The 14,353-nt window shown below is 31.7% G+C and overlaps 1 long non-coding RNA gene across 1 annotated transcript; it reads right to left on the reverse strand.

Annotated features, from left to right (window-relative positions):
- Positions 1–2,277: 2,277 nt before the first annotated feature.
- On the reverse strand, positions 2,278–12,892 carry LOC114188920. Its single transcript, XR_003605469.1, has 4 exons — positions 12,589–12,892; positions 12,334–12,463; positions 9,264–9,287; positions 2,278–2,537 (listed from the first exon to the last, which is right to left on the reverse strand). It is a non-coding gene; the product is annotated as an uncharacterized LOC114188920 (long non-coding RNA).
- Between the last annotated feature and the right edge of the window lie 1,461 nt (positions 12,893–14,353).

Below are 14,353 nucleotides of genomic sequence, written 5' to 3' on the forward strand. Positions count from 1 at the left end.
ACTTCCCCGTCAACCATTATCCCTCGCGCTTGTAGTTCATCCTCCTGTTTCTTGTTTTTTCATATATAAATTTACTTTTCTTTTAAACACTAAAGGTAGCTTATTTGAAACTTATTATATGTAATTCTTTTTAATATAATTTTCTTTTCTTTTTTCACTTGTTCATGTGTTGGGTCTTTTTCAGGCTTGGGACTCGGTTATTTTTGGTAAATATTTTATTGCTCTTCAATTTTAGTTACAATTCATGTTACTAAATCTTTCAGGTTACATTAGAAAATGAGTATAAATATTTTTAAAAATTTTACTTGAATAATAACTGAAGAAATTGTAAGAAGAGAGATACAAGAAGAAAAAGGAGATGCAGAAAAAATTGATGTGCATGAAAAAGGAGGTGGTGTCGGAGAAAAGCAAAGAGTACAAATAACATAGAAGAGAATAGAGTAAATATATCGAAAACTGCACAAAAGTATGACCCATACTATTCACACCCCTATCTTTACTCTTTGCATACCTTGCTCTTTACGGAAACTAATTTCGCGTTTATATTCGTATCAACATTATTTTTTGCATTGTAATAACTTTATTTAATACAATCATAATAATAACAATAATTATATTATTAGGATTATATCACTTTGTAATCATAAAAATAAACATAAGTAATTCGATTATTTTATACTATGCTTACAATATGAGATCAATAATAACAAATCATTGAAAGAATAGTAATTCTATAGCTATTCATATGTCAAATTTATATATATATATATATATATATATATATATATATATATATATATATATCGATAGAAATGGGGCGAGATTTCGTTATCTCACACTCGTCTCTATAAAAACAATTCATGCACATTTTTATACCCAAACCCAACGAGTATTAAACTTTTGTTTCAATCCTCATCTCCACCGAATAATATGTATATATTTGTACTCATACTCGTACTCGCTTTCTTAATATTTTAATATTAATTAATTAATATTTATAAAATAATAAAAAATTATGGTAAGTGAAATATAATATTATCAAATATGCAATATTAAGATGAAGTTGTTTCTTCAATATCAAATATTTATAATTATATATATTTTAAATTAGAATATCAAATAAAATTTTATGAGAACTAAAACATTTATTAAATTTTCAAATATTAGTGAAACCTAGTTGATAAAATTAAAAAAAAATTAAAATTTAAAAGGAAATAAATATTCAAATTAAAATATATTTTTAAATGTTTGTTTACTTCAATTTTTTAAATTCTAATGAATCTCCTTTTAATACACTAATCAAAATTCTAATACATCCATCGATCAAAATCACGCAAAGAACAAAGATTAAACTAATAATAATAAAATTTTAACATACATCTTGTATCTTTTGAACTTCAATATATGTTAGATGGTAATAAAAAAAATTATGGCAATTACATTAAACTTTTATATTATAGTAAATAATATATATATATATATATATATATATATATATATTGACAAAATTATAGTATGATAATAAGTTACAAAATAAAAAATAATTATATAAAATATATAAAAATAGTATTCTACATTATCAAAATAAATAACAAATAAAATATTAAACAATTATCAAATGTGTGGCTTAGAAACAATTTGAGAGACTATTGAATGAGATCGCACAAAAATATATATATATATATATATATATATATATATATATATATATATATATATATATATATATATATATATATATATATATATATATATATATATATATATATATATATATATATATATATAATTAAGGGTATCATAAGATAAAAAATACCATAGAGATTTAAGAAAATTTTTTAAATATCAACATAGTCAATGATTGAAAAATAAGAAAAATTGTTTTAGGGAAACAAAATAGTTCTTCAAATGAAACAAAAATTAATAATAATATAGTAAAAAAAATAAATTATTTATATTATTTAGTAAATGAAAGGTTTGTGCTATTAAACATTTAAATTGAAAATGTTAAATATTCTCATGTGAAAGGAAAATATACAGTAAATTGAAATATTAAAAGAGAATAAAAATATTCAAATGTGAGACATAATATATATATATATATATATATATATATATATATATATATATATATATATATATATATAGATAAATAAGGTTACTTAATTGACTATGAATATTTTAATAATTTAATCGAAAAATGAGGACATGGCGGAGACCGATAGTATTGCGAGTATAGGTGTAACATCTCGGTAGGATATTACTTAAAATAAGTAATGAAATAACAATTTATATAATTAATACCTCATTTATTGTCCAACCAATTCCCAAAACGCGGGAAATTATGGCTTTAACCCTTAATAGCAAACTATTAATAGTCCAAGTGTCACAAAATTCATCTTTACAATTTAAAATCCAAATCCATGAAAATTGTATTCAAATTACATGGAAATTAAATAAAAGCAATTATAAAATCCCCTCATACTCTGAGTCCACTCTCCGCCACTATGCATCTCCTAGCTCACCTGAAACATCATCTGGTCCCGGATAATAAATTACCCGATCATCGCCACACACAAACAGATAGGGTGAGTTATCCACATAAACATAAATAACTATGAAATAATCTCCCAGCCATTCGTAATTATTTATTTGTTTACAAAAATACCCCCTTTCCCACACTCATAACCAATATGAGTTCATGCATGTACTTTAAATCTGGGATTTCATGTTCTTCCACGATCCTCCTCGCTCGTGGTCCAACCTACAAGCCTATCCCGCTTGTAGTCCTACTTCACGAACACTCACGTCCGTTCATCCGAACTCCTCGCTCGGACCCGGACACGTATACCTGCCTTTCCTACTATGAACTCCCTCGCTCATAGCATTCTCAAGTTGAGCATGAGATAAACTCTCTCGCTTACTCATCCCAACTAGAGTACCTCCGGTGAACTAATCTGTTCACATTTCGCATGCGGTCCACCCATCACGAACTCCTCGCTCGCGACTCAAACCAAGCATATCCTAAATTCTATGGACTTAGTCCTTCAAGCCCAAACACCACAAACACGAGCATATAATTCCTATACCCTAGGAAATAGCAACAAACCAGCTCAATAAAGCACACATAAACATAAAATTCCCAACATTCTTACTTAAGCCAGGGACCCTCACCCAAGCTAGTCCATCAGCCTCACTCAAGCTAACCTGCCTCGCTTGAGCGAGTGTGTAACAATGGCTGCACCACACCATCTTGCTTAGGCGAGCCCAGGCTCGCCTGAGCAAGTCATACATTCGCTCAAAACACACAAACCTCGCCTGAACAAGAATTCGACGCAAACTGCATCAGACCACAACAAGACCTCGCTTAGGCGAGCCACTCTCGCCTAAGCGAGAGTATCTGTCGCTCAAAAACCAAAACCCCTCGCCTGGACGAGAAGTCGCGCTTAACACGTACAAGTCTCATCACGACCTCGCTTAGGCGAGTCATTCTCGCCTAAGCGAGAGACCAAGTCGCTCAACCCTGACACTAATCGCCTGAGCGAATTGCGCAAGCCAAAAGCCAAGACGTGATTCTGCAACTTTCGCTTAAGTGAGATGGACTCCCTTGGGCGAAACTTGCAGAGTTTCATCTCTGTTCATGCACACAAATCACCAAAACCATGCCAATTTACAATGTACTCATTCTCATTCAATCTGTTTCATCAATCAAACCTTAAGCACAGACTTTAATCATGTTTGAATCCCCAAAACACAAAGTTTGGCCATAAACAACAACAACAATACCAAAACCCTCATCCAATTCATATAAAAACCCCAAAGAGCTTTATACACAACATCCAATCCACCAATTCTCAATCACAGTGCATATAATACCAATTCATACCACATAGAATCCAATTGAGAATAGAAAACTCGGAAACACATGCAAAATTCGTATAGACATAAATTCAGCACCCCTAACCTAGAATGAAATTGGGAAAAAGAAAGTTCCTTATTCACCAATACTTTGCTTCAGCCCTTCTTATATAAAAAAATATGAGGATTAATTCATGTTTATCAAGGTTTGAACCTGTGACCATACCAACGCCCATTCAATACCCAACCATCCAACCAACTCATCTTGAGTGATAGTTATCAAAATACTATGATTATACTCTCACTCACTAGGCATAAATATTTTATTAAAAAATAAGAATAATTAAAATAACACATAAAAGGCATACATAGGACTCAAACCCAAGTCTTTTCACATAAACCAAGTACTCTCAACCACTTAAGCTAATACTTTTCCACATCATACCAATTAACATTTAATGACATCAAAGTTCCCTACACCCGCATTTATTAATTAATCAATTATTTAATTAATTAATTTCCACGGGTCTTACAATAGGAACGGAGACGGGGCGAACATGTACATCCCTATACCCATCCCATACCCAATTGAAAAAGTCAAGAATTTTACATACCCATACCCAGTCAATGTGGAGATTCCCCGTCAAAACGAGGATGAGTTCAGGCAATACTCACAAGGACGAGTTTATTTTCCATCCTTATGTATATTTATTGAACACTTAGGTTGACTTGAAAAAAAAAAACCACTTTTACTTAACCCGTCAAACTCAGGTTGGCCTAGGTTTAGATTATTTCGACTCAACTTGATCCTTATTGACTTGACCAAACCTGGTCTCAACCCAATTAGGCTTGAAGTTGGCTCATGTGGATTTAGTCTGAAGTGGACTTATGTCAGCCATAAGTAGACCTTAGATGACTCAACCATACCTACCTAAATCTAGGATTATTCAGCTTGACATGGATTTGAGCCTCCTCAACTTAACTTTGATATGACTCAACATTGCTTGACTTACTTCAATTCAACCTAGGTCCCATCGACTTTGGCTTTACTCAACTCAACTTGACTCTAGTCTGCCCCAATTTGGCTTGTCATGGGCTCACCTTAGGACAAACTAACCTAGGCCTAACTCGAAAACTTGCCATGGTTTTACTCCAGCCTAACTTAACTCAAGACCGACCTTACCAAGACTCACTTACATTTATCTAGCCCAGTTTAATTTAGGCTCACTCTAATCTATGTTGGGTCCGACTAAATCCAACTTAACATAAATTGGATATGACTTAACCTAACATAACTTGGGTCTAGCCTAGTCTAGCTTGACTTTAGCATGACCAATTCAACTTGTGTTAGGTTTAGCCTGACCAAATCTTTCTTTATTTGGTTCAACTGAACTCGATCGTAGATGAATTTTGCCCAGCTTGATTTGTCCTTATCTCACTTAGGAATGATAACACCTAATATTTTATAACTTGAACTTACTAAGCCTTGACTTGAATTTTAATTTTCAAAATTCAAAAAGTTTTCAATTCTATCTACAATCTAATTATCATAATTGAACTTAAAATTTTGAAATTTATTCATTAAAATAAAATTAAAGTAAATATAGCTATATAATTATGAACTTAATTTAAAGACTTATATATTTAGTGTGTTCTTAATATGCCAGATTTTGGTGAGTGTTTATCTTGAAATTGGTTGATCAACTTAGGTCGATCTTAGAAGATACATATTCAATTTTCAGTAAACTTGTCTCAATTTCTAAAAATCAAAAAAGTATTAAAGGAGTCCAAATTCAGAAAATGATTAATATACCCAAGTTGACGTTATTTTGATATAGAATCCAATCAATTTGAAACGATAAAAAAATGATGTTTACAAAGAAAATTAAACATGTCAAAAAAAACTCGAATTATTACTAAAAAATAAAAACGAGCTTAAAAACGTAAAATCAAACATTTAAAAAATACAATAAGTATAAAAAATAAAACTACAAAATGAGTACAAAATATGTAGTAAGTTGTTTTTTTTTTCAAAATTTTCTAGTATATATATATATATATATATATATATATATATATATATATATATATATATATATATATATATATATATATATATATATATATATATGTAGATTTTAAGTATAGTTGTTAACTTGGCCCATGGTCTATGGGCTAACCCTAGCCCACCTTTGAATAAGTTTCTTTTTAGGGGGTCCTCAATTGCGGGGCAAAAAAAAGTATAAACCCTCGTAACCCCTCTCAAATGGGTTAAGGCTAGAGCTAAGATGGGTTTGACTCTATTACAAGATTTTAATTAACTTTTAAAAATAATACCTTCAGTTTAGATCATATTGAGTTTGGTTGTCTCGGACCGAAGGCTAAGATGGCCCCGCCTAGACCGAGGTCGAGACGAACCGTTTTGGACGAAAAATTGAGACGAACTCTCTCAAATTGAGGATTGAGAATGGTTGACTTAAACCAAAGGTCAAGATAGATTGAACTATGCTGAAGGTCGAGAACGATTGACTTAGATCGAAGATTAGGACAGGGTAGATAGAATTGAAGGTCTATACCAGTCGGCTTGGGCCGAAAGTCAAGACCGGCCAGCTTAGGTCGAAGGTCAAGACTGGTAGGCTCGAGCATAAGGACAAGATTGGTCAGTCTAGGTCGAAGGTCGATCCTGACTGGTTTGGCTGAAGGTCAAGATATGCCTATTCATATCAAAAATCGAGAAGAGTCGACGTAAACTGAAAGTCTAATAATTTATTTAATAAATGAATATTTTCTTATGTTTTAAAAGTACGTTCATAAGTTGTTTTTAACCCACAAGATTTTTATGGACATTTTGATCGAGTAAACTTTTTCAATAGAGTTTTTTTATCCTGTGAACTTTTTTGTCCTAACCCACTACAAGACCAAACATTGTGGAGTGGACAAATTGAGTGCTCTAATTTTAAGTACGTTGTTAAATACACATTATGACTTAAACGCTGAAGCTGCAAACGTGGAGTTATTTATGAAACATGAGAAAGAAGAACATGAAAACTACATTTCTACACACATCGATCGTTTGATAAGGTAAATAAATTAATTTAAAGTAGGAGCGTGTTTGGAATCGGAGTCAAAGTCTTTATTTGCGGGGCAATTTTTTCCATGATGGAAGAAGACAGTTCTGAAGTATAGCGTCTTGAGCAAGGAAATGATTAGTATAAATACATCCTCCCTTTTCACCAAAACCCAAACCTAACTCATTACTTTACCTTTTCATAAGGCAAAGATGAGTCTTCTCTCAGCCTTATTCTGCTGCTTCTACTCCAAGAAAGAAAATAGCTCTACGGTGGCAGTGAAAGCAGGTTCTTTATCTCTCAAACCCAAACAAGATTCTCAGAAATCTTCACCTCCCATTGTCGTTTCTCATTTCCCAGTTAACTCTCCACACTCACTCTTGTAGCTTCGTTTCAACCATCTCTCACAACTTGTGCTTTTTGCTTATTCAAGATCAAAGTTCTATATTCACAACATACCGTTCCTTGTAATTTTTCTTCTTACCCATATGCAACTTCAATTCCAGTTCTCTTTTTTTTTTACATAATTTTAATTTATGATTTATAATTATGTGTAGTTTAATTTAACTTTTTATTAAAAATTTGATTAATAAATTTATAATACTGAGTGTAAAATTTATTTTAAAAATAATAATTTTAAAATTAAATTATATTTAAAATTTATTTCTTAATTTAATATATCTAACTAAAATTGTTATTTGTCAATCATACTGAACCACCCTTAATATCCATTTTTTCAATAAGTTCAATTAGAAAAACTAGGATGTTAATTTGATCCAGAAATATTATCTTTAATACTGTTAATAAAGATTTGAAACATAATGCATTTTTCTCGGTCTCACTTTGTCAAGTTAAAGCAACAAAGTACCGATGTTTTGAATTAGAAATTCGGTAAAGTTAGACCTAATTAAAAAATAAACGAGCAAGATTGGGTAAAAAGAAATTTAATAAATAAATTACGTAAAGTTGCAGATTTTATATAATATAAACCCAACCTATTGTGGTTCACTCTCTTAGTTGATTTCAGTGAGATAATAATAAGGAAAGAAGTTCCTTATGAAATAAAAATTTAATATATATTATTCATAAATTAATAACAATTGTATAATATAATTAATATTTATAAATAATATAATTTATTAATTAATATTAATCTATTATAATAATAAAAAATAACAATTTTATATAATAAAATTATATAAAATACAATCGTAAATATATATTTAACAAGGTATCTAACTGGTAGTCTAGGTAAATAAGAAATTCATAAATTTTTTATTTTATTATGCTGTTAATATATATCCAGAAGTTGCAAGCAAAAGAAAAATATTTACATAAATTCTTCTCTACTAAAAAACATGTGAGGATACATAAAAAAAATAGTAATCAACGTCACAGGTGACGTAGTGTAAGAATATTTAACTAAAATACTTCACGATCATAAATCTTAATCATAAATCTTATAAATTTAATATGCAATCATTGCTTCTTAAATCATATTTTGAAGTAAGGGCTTCACAATGATGGAAAAACTGGTAGCATATAAGTGTGCCATTTTTAACTACTCTTAATATTTATATAATTTTTAAGCCGTGGTTTGATCTATTTACTGGTTATATTTTCTGTTTTAAGTCTGATTCTGACCTACTTCAAAACTTAATATAACTTCAAAGTTTGTTAAGTAATTGTTTTATAGAAAAATGTATAAAAATGACGCAATAAATTTACCTAATCTATCAAAACTAAAAGATCAATAAATTTTGTTTGTTAGATAAATCATCATTTATTTTTTAACGACCAATAAGAAAGGAAATAGAAAATTGTAAGTGTTTAATTCATTTTACCTTTTTTTTTCTTTAAAATGAAAAAAATTGATTTAAAAATAACCGAGTTTTATTCTTATTGATAAGTTGAATGTGTTTGACGAAAAAAAATTACAAAATTAAATGTAAGACTAAACGAAAATGCTATAAATCTGAAATGTGAGAACAAAATTAAATGCTATAAATTCAAAATACGAGGAAAATGAATTAAATTCTAAATTTATTGTTCACTTTTTTATGCATTTATCAATCAATGATAAAAGAAAATTATGATAGACTTTACTCTAAAGATATTTATGTTGAGTTGATGAATATTGGACTTCATTTATAGGTTTAAATATTTTTTTTATTCATATTATCGTCGTATTTGTTTAATGTGATATTTATTTAGTTTTTAAAGTTTATATTGTGTAAATTTTGTTGAATTTGATTCTTTTTGAGAGTAAAGATTAACATCAGAGTGAAATATAAAAATAAAATACAGAGATTGAGAATTGAGAAGAGAAAAAGGTACCTTTGCAGCAGAGAATGCAAAAACCTACGACATAGAGTACTGAATTAGATAATCAATTCCTATAATAATTCTTCCATTTTTCTTTCTTTCATAAAATAACGTTCTATCTAAAAAAATTCAAAACAAAAATCTCATTCTCAATTTATTAAATTACTATTAACAATTTCAATGTTATACTAACATTAACCGTAAGGCCCAATTGTTTTTGCCCTTTTTATTTTAATGGCTACCCAATCTTATGTGTCTAAGGGGTTGGTCCAATTCGATTTCTGACCTAATGTGTCTCAAATCCTAATTTGTGCTCATTTTTCGTAAAAACAGATCCCTCACATCCCTTGAGATGTTGCTGCCACCTCTGCTAGGGTTCCAAAGTGTACCCAGTTTCACGTTCAGCTTGACCCCGTTTTGGCTCACATAAGTATTCCCAACCCACACTTTTCGATCTTTGGTCCTGTTTCCGTGAGTAGTGTTAGAGCTCTGGTATTAAATGCCCTCTGTTCATTTTTCCAGCTCCGTAATCTTCTCCTAGAGCTGTGGTGTTCCGTTGTTCGGTGTCGAGGCCTTAAAACTAGCTCATTCTAGGTAACGGAAGCTAGGGATCTTCGTTAAAGTATGTTTCTTGCATGTTTTGCCACTGTTTTATGCTTTGTACGAGTGTGGTGCCATTGCGAAATATTAAATGCATGCATGCTGCTGTTTGGGGAATGGTTGGATGGCTGTGCAAGGCGAATAGTGGCGAGACCCGACGTTCTCACCCAGGCGACCCGGCCTCACCCAGGCGAGACTTGCAGAGACAGACCCAAACTCGCGCTCGAACTCTCGCTCAGGCGAAGAACTTTCGTTTGAGCGAGACACCATCTCGCTCAGGCGAGAGAGGCTCGCCTAAGCGAGAACGCGTGGGGGTTTGAGGTTTGTTGTTGTATATGTAGCTCAGGCGAGGAAGCCCTTTTTGGGCGAGGGACATGCTCGCCCAGGCGAGTAGCGGCTCGCTTAAGCGAGAATCCGCAAGTCTCACAAGGTTTCCCTGATGACAGTCTCGCCTAAGCGAGACCCCGTGGCTTAAGCGAGACTGGCACGATACTTCTCTCTGTACAGTTGCACCTTTCATGGTTTTGGGTCCTTAATTGTATATTTGGCTTGTTATGTTTTACCTTGGGTATGAACTGTATGAATTGGGTGACCTTGTATGAATAAGATGGAATCATGATTCATGAGTTTTAAATATGAGGTGAGCATGATGTTTATATGAGGTGATTCATGGAATTAAAATGATGGGTTTGGTATGGGTTTGACATGAGACATGAGGGAATGTGGATCCATGAATGTGGCATGGTGCTGATAGGAAATACACTCATACTACGTGATTTGTGAAGGATGAGTGGAATGGATTCAATAGGAAATACGAGTGAGGATGGATTGTGAAGGTTGACATGATATATATATATATATATATATATATATATATATATATATATATATACACACACCCGTGCATGTTAAATAATACTAGTTTGATTTTGATTGGTCCGTGTCAGTGTGTAATTCCTTGAAGCCTCTAGGTGAGACTTTTAGGGTCACACTTTAGTAGTCGGGATGTAATTCCATGGCCCCTGTTAGTGGGTGTTCATGGTGGTGTCCCATCTATATGGTCTAGTAAGGATTCAAGGTAAGGTTGCATCCTGACGCTCTAAGGAGTCAGTTAGTCTCACTAAGAGCGAACTGATTCCTGTGGTGAGAGTAGCAGGAGGCCTGAAACTCATTAAGGGCTAACCTTGTGCGTGAGGGAATTGATTCATTGTAACACTTGTAACACATAGCTTGGGAGTGAGCAGCTCGGGGGTGAGCAGAGGTATCCACCACAAGTGCAAGCATCCGCTGAATCTGACCAGACTATATGTATTCGGATGAGTTGAGTCAAAGTCTAGTGTATTGTTTGAGAAGTCATAACATGTTTGGATGACATATGAAATGCTTGGTTTGTGTAATGGTATGTTACTATTTGATGAACTGTTTTACTCTAACTTACCCTATTTGTTTTGTCTGGTTGTCTTATTTGTGGCTCTTCTCTTTCGCGATGATCATCAATTTATTGATGGGAGCAGATGCGAGAGGTCCTCGCGGTCAACAAGGGACTAAGACTAAGTATTTGGGTTCTCTAATTAATCATCCAGGTTTTCAGGGGTTTCATGTTGGGCACATATGCTTGTGAATATAAAACTCAGATATAAGTACCACTATCCTTAAACAATGTATAAAAACACACATGACATGGGTCACGATGTCCCCACATTTTTAAACACTTTAGTCCATCCTTTTTTTTAAATGATGAAAAAAAGTGGAAAGTTGGAAAGCAACACGTAGAGGGAAACCCTTGAGGGAGACTACATTCTTACAATTATTTCCAGACTTTGAAACTCATTCAGTGTAAGCAGTTTCTACAATGCAGAAGATGATGCAATTCAATCCAACAACAGATTATAGTTCACTATAACTGCTAATGATCTAAGCATTTTGGTGACACACCATCTTATCCACTCTGCCATAACTTTATCAGTAAGACTTAGGTTACATTTATAGCTACATAAAAAGAAGCCGCTCTTGCTGGACTGAACACGTATTGCTAGAGTGCAACAGTTCAATTAGCTTATTAAAATTCTCGTCCCATGTGTTGCCTTGTTACGTGAGACCACAACTTATGACAACAAACTATTTAATAGTCAACATGAAGGGGCAGGGGCAAAGGCAGAGCAAGGGCAAGGCTTTTTGTTTTCTTACAGCTACATAATACATGTTTAACCTTTTTACAGTTTTTCCAGGTCACAGGAGTTCAAGAAGAATAAAGAAGTAGCACCTTTCAGCTTCCCTAATATATTGGACTTCTCCTTTCATTACCTTTAGAATCTTCCTGCTCATGCTCAACACTAAACCTTTTTAACTCACTCACCATAGTTTTGTTTCCTAATTTCGCTACCCATTTTATTACTTCTAATTAAAACACAGAAACCAGTGCAAGAATAAGCCAAAACAAAATTCTTTAACACATTTGCAAAAAAGCATTTCAAATATTTACCTCTTACAAGTGCCTCAAGCTTGGAGCTACTGTGTTGGTCTTGGGAGAAACCAAGCTTGGGTTTCCAAAGTTCGTGTTGCAACTGGATCGGGTCTTGACAATTGATGATTTTGAATCCCAGGGATTCAACCTACAGAATTGAAATTAGGGATAATGTCCCTTCTCGGCATAATGTCCAAAAACGAAGCAGAGAGAAAGGTAAAACACACGGAATCAACATGGAATCAACTTTAAAACGCAATAACATGGAATCACCTAGGTTCAATCACGATAGATAACTTGTTCTTCGATTTAGTTCCAACTTCAACGATGACTTCAGATACGCGAGAAATTTTGAGGCAAACAAAAAATCTTTGAGGGCGCGCGAAAAATCTTGGACTCAGAGCACACTGGTTAGGGTTGCGCGAGAAGGTTTTCGTGTTTAGTGATGAAGATTCTCGATAAAGACTGGCGACTTCAGCCTACGCCATTAATCTGCAGCTCGAACCACACCATCCACGATCTACGCGATCTTTAGTTTAGGGCACGCGAAAATGTTGGGAAAAACTGTCTATAGAGATGTTTAGGGTTACGAGAGTTTAGTAAAGAAGTCATTTCTGTGCAGTTAAAAAAATATTTTAATGATATTTTGCTTTTTAAAATTTTATTTATGAGGATCAATAGGTAATATTAGTAGGTAAGAAATAAAATGTTTACTTGCTTACGTAAATACGATTACATACGGATAAAATCCTTCAAAACCTTTTCCCGCTTAAGTGTGCTAAATTTATATACGGACGTTACTTTCAGATCCTAGGCGCCAAAATAATACATGGATACAAACGGAAAAATCCGTATGTAAGTAAATAATTACCTACTGAAATATATCGGTAAGTAAATCGGTAGGTAAGTGACAAATTACATACGGATTATAATCCGTATGTAATTATCAGTAGATAACTAACGAATTTCTTGTAGTGTGTTTAGCCATTTGGGCTGGATTTTCTATTCTGGACTTTCTTTTAGGACTACGACTCATGTATTGGTTGTCCTTTAAACTTTCATTTTATTTCTGTTATATTTCCGTACCTGGTTTAGTATGACATCATTGTATACCTTGATTTATTGTAAGGTATTATGTAGAAACTCTAAGACTGTGCTACTATACTTTTTGGTGTGACGCTTCTTTTAATTATAATTATTAATTAAATGAGGTGTTACATTAACAAATTAGCAAATATATTATTATTAATTTAAAATATAATAAATTTATAATTGAGACGAAAAAAATTAATTTTATGAATTTTAGTTACCGCAAAATCAATATCTAAATGTAGATAATAGAGACAAAAAAAATTAAGTTTTTAATAATACGATAATTAAAAACTAAAAAGTTAGTTTTTAATTGTATTATTTTTGTTGACTAAAATTTATTTTCTAAAATAAATTAAAAATTGACTAAAAAACAATTTCTAATTACATCTTGAAAAGACACTAAAATATTATTTTTAAATAAACAAATATTTTTTAATAATAACTAATTACTAAAAATATTGCATCTAGTGATACTTTTAATTTAATCACTAGAATGATTAATTATTATTAATTTTATATTTAATTAATTTCTTTCCTCGTAACATTTTATTAAAATCTACTATATAAATTTATTTATCTACGATAACTTTTTCAAAAAATCTTGCTATTACTGTAGAATATATATATATATATATATATATATATATATATATATATATATATCAACATATTTAGTAAATGTAACTTAATAAAACTATTAAATCTTGTAGTGAATAATCTCTATTATTTGGACAATTCAAATATTTTTCCAAACCTAAACAACAACAACATCAATTTTTTCCTTTTCCTCTAAATTAATAAAGACCGACAAGAAGAAGATCCTTCTATAACATTGTCATATTGGTCATAAAATTATTATTTCCTTCCCTTTTTAATAAATGCTATTACAAATAAGAACCACCAACTAGTAATTAAACAAATACTCCATATGTAGTTCATCTTTATG

The sequence above is a fragment of the Vigna unguiculata genome, chromosome 1, assembly GCF_004118075.2.
Source record: "Vigna unguiculata cultivar IT97K-499-35 chromosome 1, ASM411807v1, whole genome shotgun sequence".
In the NCBI taxonomy this organism is placed as follows: Eukaryota; Viridiplantae; Streptophyta; class Magnoliopsida; order Fabales; family Fabaceae; genus Vigna; species Vigna unguiculata.